Here is a 19,475-nt window from a genome sequence, read left to right on the forward strand (position 1 = left end):
AAAAATGATGATGGTATTCTTTATCAAGATTTTGATCTTTGTAATGAAAGTCATAACACACAAGACTGCTAAAATTACCCAATTTTAAAAATCAGGCTTGGACTTTTTTTTTCTCAAAATGCTTGGTACTAAAAACAAAAGAAATAGAAAATCAAACAGGGAATAAATTCATCATAACAATAGCCAGCACTTGTTGTGTGCTTTCTCAGTGCTAGGTGACGTCAATTATCCCATGCAAATCTCACAACAGTGTAATGGGCCAGGTAATATTAAATACCAGGGTTCTCAAACTGTGGAAAAGAAATCTCAGAGAGGTTAGATGACTTGCCATACATTTGAACCCAGTAGTGTTACTCCAGGTCCTGTGTCTGTGATCAATCACACGGACTGCTCCTTCTAGTCTGTGCTGACCCACAAAGTGTGAGGAATGAGACTGTGTCAGCAATAACCCCCGAGTACCCTCTCAGGAAAGTACATGACTTAAGATCACTCACTAAAGATCACCTTCGAAGGAGTCAGTGGTTCGGGTAAGAAAAATTCTCTATAATTTCCTCATGCATCATGAAGTTTATCCTTAGCAAAAGAAACAGGCTCATTTCCTCCTTTTAAAATTAATTAATCTGCAGTGAAGTCATCTGAGAGATGTCTGAATTTATGCCACAGTAGCACAGAATATAATGCAAGAATTATTTTCCAGCTCCTGGTTTCAATTGCCAAAAGAAACCTATTTGTTATCATGACTTTTCAGCTTATTCTACAGTACCAGGGATATAGGGAATGTTCATCTAGGAAACCATAATAGTTATAGAAATATTTTTAGCATCCACCTAAGGATAAACTCTGAATAACTTATATAAGTTTTTAATCTCTAAATAGAGTGGAACTTTAAACATTCTTTTTATATTTATACTTGTTTTTGAGAAAATAGAAAGCTAGCACCAATTATACATTAGCTAAGGCACAAAAAATATAAGAATTGAAAAAGTACAAAAAGTATAAAAATAAAACGTAAAATGATTAATTTATCGAATTTACTAAATTCATCTATATTACATTTTAAATATATTTAACTTGATGGTTTCAATTCGCAATATACATCGTTTGGCAAATAAATACTGAATAGCATGTTTATGTGATTTCTATATTGGTAGAATTGCAAAATTTCTCTTGTGCCCCCCTCGTCTTCAGAGATTACTTATCATTATCTTGGGTGGTTGAGTCTATGGCTCTTTTATAAGTTAATGCTTTCTTTTCATTTATATGTGTATTAAAAACTTTTAAATAACATGCTTTTAGTTGAAGGGCCAAAAAACTTGGGAAATTAGCAATTTTCTTATTATTTATGACCCCTTTTTTGCAAAGGTTCTCCTCACTGCCTTGAGGTTTTGTTCTCTTTGATAGACTAGCCTATGCTAATATGTTGACCCTCAGAAATGATGTCTGTGATACAATAGAGAACTCAGGATATTCAAAGGATAGACTCCAATGCTGGGAACTTCAAACTCTATGAAATCTGGTCTAGATGGTTTCTCGTAATGTCAACAATGCATGCTTGCATTCTGGGTTCCAAGAAAAAAGAAAACATTTTTAAAAAGCAGAATAATAAGTGTAAGAAAAATTGTCTGTGTTATTTTTTTTAAATCACAAATTCATTCACCTTCCCATGAATAAACTCAACAATATTAATTAGATACCTATAAAGAACTTGTCTCCTTACTAGAGAAGCAGATAAAAAGATAACTAAAATACAGCCCTGCTCTGGAGGAAGTCCCAAAGGAAGCCACACAGCAATCATCACAATGGTATTATGAGTTGTACATTAAGTGTATGTACATTGAACAGTAAAGAAACAAACTAGTAGAGGCCAAAGTCTTCCAAGTGGGGGCAGAATAAAAAACATGAAAGTGTTCAGAAAAAGATCAATATTAAAAATGAGTTTTAAGGGATTAAGAGATATGTTATGATGACCCTGATTAGGGTGGCATGATTCAGAGAGATAGTGATACATGGTTCACTAGTGGAGCTGTGAGTGGTTTAAAAGGTAGGGTATGCAGTTGAAGGGTTGACAGAGACTAAATCATGAAGGGCTTAAGATTTCATGCCAAGAGTTTGATATTATCCTCTGAGCAATGGTGTTATGGTTAATGGTATGTCACTGTTTCCCTAGAAAATTCTAATACAAATAGAAAGACATCAGAAGGTTTTCACCAGGAAATAATGTGATCAAGTTTATATTTTGAAGAGTAATGCTGTGAGGATGACTGTAATTCCATTCTTTATTAATTAAAACTGTGAGTGTGAGTGTATGCATGAGTGTGTGTGCATTTAGTATCTACAATGGGTTAGGCACTGGGATGGGATTAAGGTTACAAACACGAAAAAATAAACACAACCCTAGCCTTCATGGAGACAGTCAGTTAAAGGAGTTACAATATACATGTATTAGAAGAAAAACTAGGTTAAAAAATTACTGGAAAATCCCATCAAGAAATATTGGAAGCAGAAATGACAGTCTAGTTATGACATAGATTAGAGAAATATTGATGAGATCTAGTATAACAACTGATTGTGGCATAGAGTAGTTTAAGAGAATGGAAGAAATCTAGGATGCTGCTCAGTTTTCTGTCTTGTGAATTACAGCTAAATAGCACGAAGAGTAGAAAGAGGAGCAATTTGGGGAAAATGGCAAGGAGTTCAGGCCTGGGCAAGCTGCGGGTGAAGATGTTTGTGAGACCTGCAGATGGAGATGTCTAGGATGCAAGGATTATAAGGCCTAAATACAGATTTGAGATTCCTCATCCTCTTGATGTAAGTTGAAAAGGCATCAAAATATTAACAGTGATTGCCTTTAGAGTGTAGAGCTTTTGATATTTTCTTCTTCTTAATCTTTTCTATTCTTTAAGTTTATATGTTTGTATTTCTTTTATAATAATTTTTATTTTTTATTTTTAAAAGGCAATTTAACAAACATAGTTTAGTTCATCGTGATTATATAAACTTTTAAGAGAATCTATATGAGCCTACTCTCCAAATGGGAGATTAAGCAATTCACTTAAAAGAACTGAACTGTATTGTATATATATCTGGGCCTGTCACAAATATTATTTCATTTCAGTCTTAAAACAATCCTATGGGTATATAATTATCATTCTCATGATTCTTTAGCAGGTAAGGAAGCGGAGTGTGAGGAAGTTGAAACACACATCTTGCATGTGATGGAGCTGGATTCAAACTCAGATGGGACTGAAGCCAAGCCACACCCTTTCACAGGCAGTAGTGACCAGCATGCTCCCTCTCATTTGGTTCTCAGATCACTGAGTTTAACTGAAAGATGGAGAGTTAAAATTTACTTTAAAAATGTAATTTTTTTTACAGTACCTCCCTTTAAGTTAGCCTTTTAAATAAGAGATCTATCAATCCCCAAGAGCATAGTTTCCCTGGTTGATTTTTCTGAATATGAGTTTAGCACAATAAATTAATAAATTTTTGAAAGTCATAAACAAATACATACCCAATGATTGATTTATCACACTAGAGCCTTTTTTAAAGAATCTATTTGTAAATCATTCACCCAATACTTCCTTTGCCCTATGTCAGCCCCTGCAAATGATATCCCTTAAGTATATTCACTGATCACATGCATATACTTGGTTCTGATTTACACATGACAATCCTATGCCAATGTGCAATAATCTGAATGTATTTAACACAAGTGTCCTCTCACTATAATTTTGAACATTGTCTTTAGGCATCATAAAGATATACTATGCCATTCTTTTGTTTTTAAGTTCAGAAAAAGTTCTTCAATGTTAAAAGATATCCAACATTTATGTAGCACTTGCTGTATCAGGTACCATTGTGAGCACTTTACAGATTAATAGCTCAACTATTCATGACAATGGCCTTATGAGGCATTATATTATTCTAATGCCCATATTACAGATGGAAAATCAAAGTCATTAAGTAACTTCAAGGTCACAGAGCTAGGAAACAGCAGAGCCAGAAGTAGAACCCAGAGTCCAAAGTCAGCTCCTAACTGCTACATTACACTGCCTCTCACATAAAGGGTCTTCATCTTTCAACCCTCAGCATTTCACTTGCAGAACTGGTTGTATTTTTTCTTAAAGAATATTGAAAAGCAATGGTGATGGAATTCCTCCAAGCCATAGAATAAGGGTTGGGAATGGGCTAGAATTCCGAGTCACTATAGTGTATGAAGTATAGATTTGGAGAAGTCCTATATCACATGGATCCTTTTTCCCCATCTATATAAATCCAGGAACTGAAACCTGGAGTGAACTTCATGGTTCACCTTCCACTCTGGTATCCAGTAAAGCCATGAGTAAAATTCCCCACTGCCACATACAGGGCAGTACAAGAACAGACAAAACTAGACATGACTGTGGCTGAGAAAAGAGAGATAACAAAGCTAAAAATACACTCCCAGGAATCCGGGTCCCTGGCAATAATTTAATTGCCAAATCATTAATAGTGACTCTTAACCTTCTCTTTTTATTTCAGCATATTATGGGAGTACACATGTTTAGGTTACATATATTACCTTTGCCCCACCTGAGTCAGAGCTTCAAGTGTGTTCCTCCCCAAGATGGTGCACACTATACCCATTAGATGTGTATATTGCCATCCCCTCCCCCACCACCTGCCTGACACTTGATGAATGTTACTACTATATGTGTACCTAAGTGTTGAAGAGTTAATACCAATTTGATGGTGAGTACATGTGGTGCTTGTTTTTCCATTCTTTTGATACTTCACTTAGTAGAATGGGCCCCAGCTCTATCTAGAATAATCCAAGAGTTGCTATATCACCATTGTTTTTTGTGGCTGAGTAGAACTTCATGGTATATATATACCTGTACATATACTCTTAACTTTTTATCGCAAGATTGAGGCATTGTGGGTGAGAGGAAAGAGCAAAGGGTATGGATTTAGACCAGCCTGGGGGTCAAGCATAGCCCCGCCATGTACTTGCATGCAACCTCCCAGAGTCTCTGTTTTCTCATTTACAAAAAGGAAATAAAAACTATTTAATAATGGTATTTAAGATAATAAATGAAAGAACTATGTAAACTGTAAAAGCACTACTCAAACATAAAAGATTATCATCATGGCTAGCAACTGGAGTTTATTATCACCAATTTCTGTGCACATTATATAATTGGTTATCCATTCTGAGCATGAACCACTATGGCAAAATATTTTCTCTATAGGTTAAGCCATATTTCATTGGTATTTATTCACTGTTATTTCCATTAGTAATACTATATCTACATCTCTCTATATCTATATTTAGATCTGGGTTTTATATTCTTATAAAATGTTTATTGTTTGTATTCTGCTTTCCAAAATACCACATTTGGATGACTTGGATTCTCTGCTGTCTCTCTACATCAGACTTAGTATCTTGACCCTATTGTCAACACTATCTAATGATATCTTTTTCTGGATGCAAATAACAATAAGGAAAAGAATCCACATAAAATCTTTTAGACAAGAAGGTTATTCATATTTTTTAAAAATAAGTTTATAAAAATTTTATGCTAGAAATTGAGTCTACAATTTAGTAAGTAACTCTGTTTTTTTGTTTTGTTTTGTTTAAGGAAAAAAAATTGTTGTGGTTGCAACTTTCAGGCTTCTGTTTCTTCTGAAGGAAATAGTTTTTCAATGTCAAAGGCCCAGCATACTAAAAAAGATTTACTTTATTGTTTCTGAGAAAAATACTGTCCAGGTAAAAGCTAAATACAAGTAACAACTCTATTGAAAAATTACCACAAGCTGACCTCTTTTTAAGAGATTTTGAGACTCCCAATATGAGCTTCAAATAGAAACTAAAATTATCTGAGGGAAACAAAGTAAGTTCAAGATAATGTTGCTTTAAGAAGGGGGCAGAAAAGAGAGTAAGTCCAGGGATTGTGACTGAACTTTATCTGCAATAAAGACATTTCATTTATATTAATTTAGGGCCATTTTAAGTATAGCTATAAAGCTTTTGCCTTCATTAGTTAGATAACTCATAACTTTAATTTTCACTTTGCTTTGCCCCTAGTATTTTTGGAAACCACTCAGCTATAACGTCTGTGTAAAAAAAGATAATGTTCATGCATATGAATAGCCATATTTTTAATATTAGCACCAAAATAAGAGTATAATTTTTACTACTCTTTCATTCAACTGTGAAATGCTGGCATTCTATTTCTGCTGTATTTTAAAATGTGACTTATTTCTCATCTACATTTTAAGTGAGTATATACATATCTTTTTATATATACATGAAAAGATTTCAAACATGGAAATGCTTCTGAGATGTAACATTAGTAAAAGAAAAGCATGACATAAAACACTTTCACAAAACATGACATAAAACACTTTCACAGAACTGGTCACTTCCCTTGATTGAGAAAGGCTAATTTTTCTCCAAAGTTTTGAACAAATTGCTTGGTATCATAAGATAATGCGACATTGCATTTAATACTGCAACAAATTCCCAAAGACAAATCTGGAGACATAGCATTTTCCTTCACCCCACATATTACTGATAAAAAAAAAGTACTAGATCAAAAACACATCCTACGACTGATGGAGCCATATGAATACCAAGATAAGAAAACAACAATGCAGGCTTTGATGATGATCAAATACTAACATGACATCTGCAGATGACTCTTTGGGTCCAGGAGCCTATCTAGTGATTGCACTGGCCCTGTAGTGAAAGTGCCCTCCATTGATGCTATTAATCTTCTGCTCTAGAGATTTTATTGCATGTGAACTTAGATCCACCACTGATGGTTGTCTAAGTTTGGTGATTACATTTTAGGAAAACCTTGGTAATAGTAATCAAAACTCATGTTCATTTAAAAAAATCCAATTAATGGCAAATCCCCTTATATATTACAAGGATTTTTTAAACTAGGTATATTTTTTACTTATTTATTCATTGAATTAATTAATCTAGGGATATTTAAAAACTACATTCAAATATCATTAAAAATATCCTATATGTTGTACTTAGATTAGTATAAAATCATCTCTGGATCTAGGAGAAAAGCATTGTGAAGTAAAAAAGTAAAATAATTTTTAGAATGTAAGGATTTGTTTACTAGAGAGCCATAGTTAGATCTACCCAAGACTGTTGACTTTTGAAAGTAGCCTTTAGTAGAGTATATTAAATACCTAATTATGAAAAAATTGTAATTATTTTGTGGGACAGGACATGAAAAAGTTATAAATATTAAACAATAAGATAGCTTATGTCAAGTTAACATGATGCAATTAATGCATCAATTAACAAGTTCAATTCATGTAGAATCTTTGATTTTTTGTGTATGTATATAGGCTATCTGTGCATTCCTACATAGGAATGGGGTGACTACTGAAAATGGTCCAAACTAACTCAAAAGGAAACCTTACAAGTTTCCAGACAATTACTGTTTTGCTGGAGAATCTCTCCATCTTATATTTGGCAAAATAAAAGAATCATTTTTAATATCGAGTTTTGAATGTAGTACAAATATCTTTATTCTAAATCTACTGGAAGCAAAGCAACACTTGTTTAGAGATTGGATAAAATAATGGCTGCTTTTAGCCATTTGGAAATTCTGAGTGTTTGATGGATGAATGGTTGCCTATTCAAACTATCTGTATCATTGTTTTTTAAAAAATGCTTACAACAAATGACATTTTTATTCCAAAATACAGTCTCCAAATAGGTCAAAGATTTCTGGAAAACAAGACAGTTAACCCAGATATTAGGAAATCTCTTTAAGGACATGAATGAAAATGTTCAAAGTATTTTTTATCCTAATGTAGTAATAGAGGGAAAGTGTGGGGGAAAAAACAATTAGGAAAGAATGGGCTGGATTCTTGTCCACTTAATTTTAACCAATATATCCTTACTTGCCATGTATATGAAACATGCTGTTCATTATTGAAATTAAGAATTTTTCAATCTTCTAATAACTATTCTCTATAAGTACACGAATAAAATAGTTCTTAATAGATTTTTGTTAACTTTTTATAGATTAAAATGAAATTACCTGAGAAGAAAGACAAAATAATAAATGATAAGCAGTGGTAAAATAGGTTAATAAGTCCACCACCTGCTAAGAAAAAAGAATTATTTATATTTTTAGCAGGATAAAAAATCTTAACAAAGAATGAATAGCGGTAGGGATCTTTCCTTCTCTTGACCTGACCTATAGATTTTCTTAAGCAAATATGTTTATGATGTTATGGATAGCCTTTCCTCAGAGAATGTATCTGGAAACTACACCTTATGTGTATGAACATACTGTAGATATGACCTCTCTTCTCTATTCTTCACAGAAAATCACACAGTAATCACCTCGAGATTATTTACCTGTAGCTATTTGCTGGGGTACATATATACCTGAGCCTTGAGAACACATCTAGTTCCTAGCAAAACTCATCTGAATAGGGGGAAAAAAAAGAAATCTTGAAAACAAAACTCAGATGTGGAAAAATTAAGTTATCCAAATGCTTGTTTTGCCTTTGACTTCAAAGGGCTTCTATATGGAATAAGCTTTGTAGAAAACAGAAGGAAGAGAAGAACTTGGCCAAGAGAACAGAGGAATAAGATCAAAGTACAAGGCTATGAGGAATTTTGCAAAACACTCCATTGCACTCAGACCTATTGGCTGTGCACTTTGAACAAACCAAATTCACCCAGACTTGTCATCTAAGTGAAGAAAGAAGAAAGGCTAATGGTGTCATTTTAATCTTTTTTAATGGAACAATTCTATGTATTTAACCATGAAGATACTTTTTCTATTCATCTAAAAACAAAGTAAACTGATACATATTTTTGAATACTGTAAATTTCTTTCCACCATTAATCTTAATGTGGGATTAACTAGTAATTTTAATATGCTTGGAGCAAAAAATCAGCATAGTGTTTGTTTAGGTTTTAAAAAATAAATCAACATTTTACATATAAATTAGTCTAGTCTACCTTGAGTATAATATATCTGCTTTAATATGGTATATACTTATTATTCCAGTAATGCTACTGTCATTCAAAATATTTATAATGAAATTTTGGGCTCCTGAAAAAAATTACTCCCAAAACTTCTGGGTTATTTTAATGACAACATTTTTTTCTGGCTACAAACATGCAAAACCTTTTTAAATAAAAAAACTAATAAAGTCAAAGGTAAAAATAAATGAAATAAAATCATCCATAGTTGCTTTGCCACATTAACCTTTTAATTTATATCTTTCCAGATGTTTGTATGATTTAGTCACTTGGCGAAAATATTTTACAAAATGGTATCATCCTATGTATGCTTTATTTTACATTATATATAATGCATATACATTATAATGCATATATAACATTATATATAATTAGGAATATGGTTATATATCATTTATTACCAAGACTGTCTATGTTAATAAATGTCTTGTTAGAGTCTTTGTTAATTAGTGATTAGTGTTTTATTAAGTGGATCTAACACAAATTATTTAACACTGTTTTCAAACTATTTTCTGAACAGTCTTCCAAGATGTTCCAAATTAGGGGGAGAAGAGGAGGCAAGTGATCTGGACCAAGCAATGTTAAAATAGTTGTAAAAGTGTCTTAATTGCAGGGTTTCTCATATATAGTGTCTAATAAAATAATTCAATTTGTGAATTTTTAAAAGTGGAACATTTTATAATGCAGTCATACCAAAAAAGCCATTGTATTTTTTATTTAGTAAAAACCATTTAATATTCCAATCCTTTAATAAACATTTTCAGACACTTATCTTTGAGCATTTATCTGGTTATTTCCTTAAAATAAATTTTGAAACACAAATTGCCTGGCCTCTTCACATATTTAAAGATTTGATACATATCACCTAATTGTCTTTAAAGATTTTATTAATATATATTCATACACCAGTGTCTGAGACATTTTCTACAAATTAATTTATACTAGTTATTATCATTCCTTAAATTAACATTTTTTCCTTCCTAATTGGTACTACCCACCTTAATTTCAAATCTTACCTCTAAATGGTATTTGTTAATCCCTTATGTAACAGGCCACATCAGCCTGGGGATACTGATAAGCCACAAGAAAAAATTAATCTACCACAAACTACCATTTCTTCTTCTGGACTCATCCCCCATCACCACCACTGGCAGTCTCTGTTCTGTAAATTTAATTTTTACATCACAGTAGCAAAGCCACATGAAGTCACACCTGTCTAAGTTATCTAAGTAAATGGCATCATGGTGGCATTGCAAAAATAATAATAATAATTCATGTACTGTAGTGCAGATTTTCAGAGCCCAACCTCTACTTGGAAATTATGCGTGTTCTGCAAACAGTCCTGGGACAAGTAGATAGTCTAACCAGTGGATCTCAAGGAATAAGATAACTCTACACCAAGAATTTCCAATCATTCAGGGAAAGCCAATACTATGAGAGACAGGCAACAAACTAAAAGAGTGAAAATTTTCTGTCTAATAAAACACAGGCAATATGTTTTTGGAATGGTTTTTAAACACTAAATTTTTTTTTTAAACAGCAGATAGGATAAACAAAATTTTGATATTTTTAAAAGAATAATAAAATAGGCATATCTGTCAAGATTAATAGGGAGGGCACAAATATATCAAGTACAACACTTGATGATATAGAAAAAACAATAAAACCTTAAAATCATAAGAGAATAATATAAACAACCCCCTGCCAATAAAATTAGATAAAATGAATAATTAGCTAGGAAAATATAAAATTAACAAAATCGAATGATTGGACTTATACTATTTCATAAAATTAATCAGTAGGCAATATCTACTCACCACATAAGTACCATACCCACATAGTTTTACTCAAATTTCACCAAATCTCTAAGAAACAAATTAATCCCTACTTTATACAACTGTTCTAAATTATAGAAAAAGAGAAAAAGCTACTCAAAATTTTTTTTAAAATTTTATTGTATAAGGCTTTCTAACATCAAAATCAAAATCAGACAAAGACTGCATAAGAAAAGAATATTATGCATACAAATTCAAAAATCCTGAATTAAATATTAGCAAATGGAATATAGCAAGATGTAAACAAATTAATATATCATGATTATTTGCAGTTTGTTCAAGAAATGCAAATATGCTTTAGCATGAGAAAATTTATTACCATAATTTGCTACATTAAAAATTTAAAGGAGAAATTATGTTTATCATCAAAGTTGATGCAGAAAAAATAATGCAATTAGCTTCAATGCCCATAAATACAAAGTAAAAAAGGTCTTAGCAAACCAGAAGTGATAGGGAATATTCTATTAAAAACCTGCAGTAAAAGACATCTGCACTTGAATGTTTATAACAACACAATTGACAATTGCAAAGATGTGGAAACAACCCAAGTGCCCATCAATACATGAGTGGATTAATCAAATGTGGCATATGTATACCATGAAGCTCTACTCAGCCACAAAAAACAATGGTGATATAGCACCTCTTGTATTATTCTGGATAGAGCTGGGGCCCATTCTACTAAGTGAAGTATCACAAGAATGAAAAACAAGTACCACATGTACTCACCATCAAATTGATATTAAGTGATTGACACTTGTATGCACATATAGTAGTAACATTCGTCCAGTTGTGAGCAGGTGGGAGGGGAAAGGAGGGGTTGGGTATATTCACACCTAATAGGTGTGGTGTGCACTGTCTGGGGGATGGACATGACTGAAGCTCTGACTTGGTTGTGGCAAAGGCAACATATGTAACTTAAACATTTTTACCCCTATTATATGCTGAAATTTTAAAAAATGATAAAAAGATAAAATAAAAACCTGCAGTCAACTTTATGCATAATAGTGACATAGTAAAAACTTTTTTTTTTTTACTATTAGGAGCAACACAAATTTGTCACCACTTAGAAATTTTTTAAGAATGGAACTCACATTCTTACACTTGCTCTCTGCAATACAACCACCTAGGCAGGGCAATCTTCAGTGTCTATAAAATAAGAAAATATGTTTACTGTATGACTTCACAACTTTCTGTATGCACTCAGAGTAACACTTGTGGGTAAAAATAAAGAGGCATATGCAGGAATGTAAACTGCAACATTACTTATAATGGTTAAGAGTTGAAAATAACCTAAATGTCCATAAAGAGGAATTATTAAATAATTCATGATATATCTACTATATTGCTAATATTAAAAAAAACACCTCAAAAAATATATTGGGGAAAAAAAGAAAATGCAAACAGCCTAAAATTATGTACAATGTGCTACAATACAAATGTAATAAATGAACAAACCATATCACATATTTTATAAATAGAAATATGCATATATATGCCCTATAAATAGTTCTGGAAGAATCCCCACCAAACTGATAATAGCTGTCATTTCCAAGAAGTCATGATGGATGTGGACTCTAGCTTCCTTTGCAATGACTGAATGAGCCTATATTGATATAGTACATGTATAATTATACCTAAATGCATTTTTAATTATTGGAGGCCAATAAGTGATATCTCCCATATTAATAAAAATATTTTTGCTACTTGAATTGTTAAAACAATGCTTCCACTACAACAGTATTCCCTGATTTCTTAGAGTGATACTAGATTTGTGATGATACAAATTGGCCTTATGACAAAAAGCTAGTTTTTAGATAGAAACAAGATACTGAATGAGACCAGAAGTAGTCAACTCTTGAGAAATTGATTATGAACCAGATCTTTACTTATGCAGTATTTCTTATTTGTAAAGAATGGAGGCCATGAATTCTAAATTTTTCTGTACTGAGCAATCCTCTTCTCGTGTGCAGCTCCCCAAATATTCCTGAGGGAAACCATGAGTTTCTTATTTGCTATAGAACTTTAGAACACTCTCAATCAACAAGTTTATTTTCCTTAGCCTGGAGCAAGGAGTAGGGTTTTCTTAAAAAATGTGGGTGTAAAAAAAATGTAGGTGTGTGGGCCAACACAAAGTGTCCATGGAGGCAAGAGGGAGACCCAGAACCTACCATTCCATTTCCATTGCCTGGGCTGACAGCCAGGAGGCCTAGGTTCTAGATCCCACTCTGTTCTGTTACTTCAGTCAAGCTCTGGGCTTATTTTTCTCATCTGAAAAATAAGGAAGCTAGATCAATCAGGTCCTTTCCAATTCTATAATATAATTTGGTGACTCTATTATTAACTGATTAGTATGCACCTAGAATCACCACTATCTGTTAGAACATATTGGACCAACAACTAATGATAATGTCTGTGCCTACCCTCAAAAACTCTATATCCTGAGATATTAATCACAAATAATTGCTAAATGTAGATGCATTTTTTGAGAAAAATTGGATTATTGTAAAGTCACCTGAATTAGAAACTAATGTGGATATAAGGGGTAGCACAGCTATTACCTATTGTAAATTCTCAACCAGAAGCAGTAAGTGTGTTCTGTTTACATGAACCTTAATACTTCTTCTCTTATAAAGACTTATTTAAATGAAAGTGGAAGTTTCTCAGCAAGTTTTTTTAAAGGTTCTTTACTAGAGTTCTCAGAAAGTATTCTTGGATAAGGGTGTGGTTCTTTAAGTATAGCTGGCTTTATTCATTGGCAAGGAGAGAAGTTGGATTCATGGAGGGCAAGAACCTACCTGTCCTAAAATAATTTTTACAAAGTCTTGTCATGACACTACCCTTCCTTCTTTCCTGGCTCCAAACTGCCTTTTCAGTTAATGACTGAAAAAATCAGAGTGTGAGCAAGAGGATACCAAACATATTAAGACAGGTTAGCACATGGACTGGCGCCGAAATAATTCTTAGGCTATTAGAGAGCAGCATGGGGTGCTGATGAGGAAAAGAAGGGTCTCAGGGAGCATCAGGCACCAACTGAGGGAAAATGGGACAGTGCCAGGGAAGAAAAGGCAGGATAGAATGGCATGATTGGTTGTAAATACTTGGTAAGCTGGGTTAAACTGAACAAGAAGGCATCCCAGCCTCCTTGGTTTAGGGCTAAATTCATGCCAGAGGCTATAATTAATTTTAATCATTTGAAAAGCTATTTTACTAAATTATTTTTTTTGTTTGTTTTTTGCTTCACTACTTCTCATAAGTAGTGCTGAATTCATCAAGATTAATTCTACCCCTGGAGTTTCCTGATTTTTTTTCTCCTAAATGAAAAAGTTAACATCATGAAAAAGGGCTTAATATCTAAAAATAATCCCTACATTGAAAAAAAGTAGAGCAAGCTTGCCAAAGTTCACGTGAATGGGCATAATTGCATCCTATCCCCTAGTATTTTAAGCATTTTAGCCATCCCCACCTTGCTTTGTTTCTATAACAGCCAAGGAAAACAAATTACAGCAAAATCATCCCCAGCAGTTGTAATGGATATAAAAACATGATCAAGACTTTATGAGTCATTACAAAAAAAATTGGATGATTAGATAGATAATTGATAGATAGACAGATAAGTGCATGTGTTTTTGCTCAAGTTTATTAAAGTACTGCACCAAAACTTTTTGGGTTAGTTGCCATCAATAACTGAGAAAATATCTACTTAAAAATACATGATAGGCAAATGGAGGTTAAGTTGATTCATGATGGATTGCTGCTGTTGGTCTAAAGTCCTGTGTTCTCTGGATAGCCATCTGGGATCCATACAGACAATTGGACTTGAAACATAATATTCAATGAATTCTATTGCCTCTAAGGATAAAATTGATGAATTCAAACCTAAAGTCACTTATATGGAATCACTTCACCAAAAATTAGCTATTGAAGTCATTTTAAATAGTACAGCCACTGTTGATTTATATTGACCAAATTTAACTTGTGTTTATTAAACTGCATTTAATATGTTTCATTCAGTAGTTAATTTTGTATCATGTAAATGCCACTATCCTCTTTCTTCAAAATTTGGCACCTTAAGCCACGGATGGTGGCTCACACCTGTAATCCTAGCATTATGGGAGGCTGAGGTGGGCGATCATTTGAGCCCAGCCGTTAGAGATTAGCCTGAGCAAGAATGAGACCTGTCTCTACTAAAAATAGAAAGAAATTAGTTAGACAACTAAAAATATATATAAAAAAATTAGCTGGGCATGGTGGAGCATGCCTCTAGTCCCAGCTACTCAGGAGGCTGAGGGAGAAAGATTGCTTGAGCCCAGGAGTTTCAGGTTGTTGTGAGCTAGACTGACACCATGGCACTCTAGCCTGGGCAACAGAGTGAGACTCTGTCTCAAAAAAAAAAAAAAAAAAAGAAAGAAATCTAATAGATCATCTCAAAGAACTGGAAAAAGATAATCAGACAGACCCCAAACCCAGCAGAAGAAATGAAATAACTAAGATCCAGAGCAGGAAACTAAATGAAATTGACAACAAAATAACTATGAAAGCTTAATAAAACAAAAAGGTGGTTCTTTGAAAAAATAAGCAAAATTGACACTCCTTTGGCTAGATTAACGAAAAGTAGAACAGATAGAACTGTAATAAGCTCCATCAGGAATGAAAAAGGAGAAATTACAACTAATGTCATGGAGATACAAAATATCATGTATGAATACTATAAAAATCTCTATGTACATAAACTGGAAAATGTGGAGTAAATGGACAAAATCTTAGAAACACCCAGCCTCCCTAGACTTAATAACAAAGAAATAGAATTCATGAACAGACCAAAATCAAGTACCAAAATTGAAAAAACGATAAAAAAACTTTCTAAAAAGAAAAGTCCCAGACCAGATGGTTTCACCCCCAAATTTTACTAACCTACAAAGAAGAACTGGTGCCTATCCTGCAGAAATTATTTCACAACATTGAGAAGGAAAGAATCCTCCCCATCACATTTTATGAAGCCAACATCAGCCTGATACCAAAATCAGGAAAGGACACAACAAGAAAAGAAAACTACAGATCAATATTCCTTATGAATATAAATGCAAAAATTCTCAACAAAATCCTAGCAAAGAAAATTCAGGTGCTTATCAAAAAAATAATCCATCGTGACCCAGTGGGCTTCATCCCAGAGATTCAGGGATGGATCAATGTATGCAAATCTATAAATGTAATTTACCACATAAATAGGAGCAAAAACAAAGACTATATGATCCTCTCAATAGACACAGAAAAAGCATTTGACAAAATTCAACACCCTTTTATAAGAATGCTTAACAAAATAGGCATAGATGGGGCTTACCTAAAAATGATATAAACTATATATGATAAATCCACAGCCAACATCATACTGAATGGGAAAAAATTGAAAGCATTCCCACTTAGAACTGGAACCAGACACGGTTGCCTTCTATCACTGCTTCTATTCAACATAGTCCTGGAAGTCCTAGGAAGAGCAAGACAAGAGAAGCAAATTAAGGGTATCCAAATGAGGGCAGAAGAGGTCAAACACTCTCTCTTTGCTGACAATATGATCGTATACCTGGAAAACCCCAAGGATTCTGCCATAAGATTACTGGAATTGATAAACAAAATCAGCAAAGTCTCAGGTTACAAAATCAATGTGCAGAAATCAGTAGCATTCCTAGATGCCAATAACAGTCAAACTGAGAACCAAATGAAAGTCTCAATACCCTTCATAATAGCAACAAAGAAAAGAAAGTACCTAGTAATATATTTAACTAAGGAGGTAAAAGACCTCTATAGGGCCTAACTACAGAACACTGCAGAAGGAAATAGCAGACGATATAAACAGGGGAAAAACTATACCATGCTCATGGGTTGGCAGAATCCACATTGTTAAAATGTCTGTACTTCCCAAAGCAACCTATGGATTCACTGCAATCCCTGTTAAAATACCAACAACACTCTTCACAGATATAGAAAAAACAATTCTATGCTTCGCATGGAACCAGAGAAGACCCCATGAGCAAAAGCAATCTTAAACATAAAGAACAAATTGGGAGGCATCAATTTATAGACTTCAAACTATACTACAATGCTATTGCAACTAAAACAGCATGGTATTGGCATAAGAACAGGGACATAGACCAATGGAACAGAACTGAGAACCCTGATATAAAACCATCCTCATATAGCCATCTAATCTTTGACAAAGCAGACAAAAACATACACTGGGGAAAAGAATCCTTAATCAATAAATGATGCTTGGAAAACTGGATAGCTGCATGTAGAAGACTGAAACAGCATCTGCACCTTTCTCCTCTCACAAAAATCAACTCACGTTGAATAACAGACTTAAACCTAAGGCATGAAACTATAAGAATTCTAGAAGAAAATGCTAGAAAAACTCTTCTAGACATTGGCCTATGCAAAGAATTTATGAATAAAACCCCAAAGCAATCACAGCAACAACAAAAATAAATAAATGGGACCTGATCAAGTTTAAAAGCTTCTACACAGCGAAAGAAACTATCACAAGAGCAAACAGACAACCTATTGAATGGAAGAAAATATTCACATGTTAAACATCTGATAAAGGGCTGATACCTAGAATCTATATAGGACTCAGGAAAATCAGCAATAAAGAATCAAATAACCCTATCAAAAAGTGAGTAAATGACATGAACAAAACTTTTCAAAAGAAGATAGACTAATGGCCAACAAACATATGAAAAAATGCTCAACATCTCTAATCATCAGGGAAATGCAAATCAAAACCACAATGAGATATCACTTATATCCGATGAGAATGGCTTTATCAAAAAGTCCCAAAAAGATAAGTGTTGGCATGGATGTGGAAATATAGGAACACTCTCATACACTGCTGGTGGGACTGCAAACTAGTTCAACCTCTGTGTAAAGCAATATGGAAATACCTCAAAGAGATACAATTTGATCCAGCAATCCCATTACTGGGAATCTACCCAAAAGTACAAAAGACATTCTATAAAAAAGGCATCTGCACTCGAATGTTTATAGTAGCAAAATTCACAATTGCAAAGATGTGGAAACAACCCAAGTGCCCATCAATACATAGTGGATTAATAAAATGTGGTATATGTATGCCATGGAGTTCTAGTCAGCCACAAAAAATAATTGTGATATAGCACCTCTTATATTATACTGAATAGAGCTGGAACCTATTCTACTAAGTGAAATATCACAAGAATGGAAAAATAAGCACCACATGTACTCACCATCAAATTGGTTTTAACTGATCAACACTTAAGTGCACATATAGCAATAACATTTACTGGGTGTCAGGCAAGTGGGGGGAGGAGGAGATGGGCATATACACACCTAATGGGTGCAGTGCACACCATCTGGGTGATGGACATGCTTGAAGCTCTGACTCAGGTGGCGCAAAGGCAATATACATAACCTAAACATTTGTACCCCCATAATATGCTGAAATAAATAAAAAAAAATGCTAAGTTCCAAGAGTTGAAGGGAAATTCATCATAATTAAGGGTACAATTGTAAAGAAAAATCCAAATTTATTTCAACAAATTTCTTTGAATATCTCCATGAAAGCATACCCCACATGTCTGTGTTCCTCATGTGGTCATTCCTCATCTTTCTCTTCTAGTTTTAGATTCTGCTTTCCAAGTAATATTGATTAAGCATTCAGTGAGATCATAGAGGAGCTTTAGACAATAACAATTGTTATTCAGACATATTTCAAGTCAAAACATGTACTAGAGAACATAACTATAAATTTTGGATGCCTGACATACTAATCTTGCTAACTTTTATTACAGAAATCAATCATCTTCTCCAATTCCATTCGGTTTACATGGTGTATAAATCAGGATTCCAACATGAAACAGATGGCACACTCAAATTAGGATAATTTGAGGAGGGTTTATTTACAAAAGACTATTTACAGAGGTGTAGGTGTAGGAGAATCACAATGAGTAGCACAAGAATGCTGAGTTGGTAAGGAGTTACCACTCAGAAGTCCAAAAAAGGACAAAGGAAGGGAGCAGTTATTGGAACAGGAAGCAGAGTCTTGCAGAGAAGTTCCCCTTGAAAAGGCAAGTGGCCTTCCAAGGAGAGCAGAGTGTTCCTGGGAGAGCTGGCAGAGAGTCTCTATCCTTGCCATGTTCCCCAACCCAACAGGAAGCACAAAGACCTAGCAGCCTTGGTTGCCTCAGTCAACAGTGCCACCTTAGGCAATCTTCCTGTAAGATAGCAAGGAGAATAAACACCTTCAGATCTTTTAAAGGAATTCCCCAATGGTCAAACCTAACCAAAGCCAGGAGGCACAGGATTCACTTGATAAAGTGTATAAATAAGTCAGCTTCCTGGGACAAAGACCAGAAGGGGAAAATGAAGGCTCAATAAGAAGATACCCACATAACTAAATCTCTGTGCCTACATATGCTCTTTAATACACAAATATATATAATTTAAAAAGCTCTCAGAAAGGAATTTCCCCTGAAAATATGTACTTCATTGATGTTTCCATGCTCAAAATTTCTACCATCAGATACTTCAGAGATTTAAGATTGCTGATAATCTATAAACGCTGACTAGTATGGTAGCAAATTGGAAAGGAAAAAAAT

This window comes from Microcebus murinus, chromosome 9 (genome assembly GCF_040939455.1).
Source record: "Microcebus murinus isolate Inina chromosome 9, M.murinus_Inina_mat1.0, whole genome shotgun sequence".
In the NCBI taxonomy this organism is placed as follows: domain Eukaryota; kingdom Metazoa; phylum Chordata; class Mammalia; order Primates; family Cheirogaleidae; genus Microcebus; species Microcebus murinus.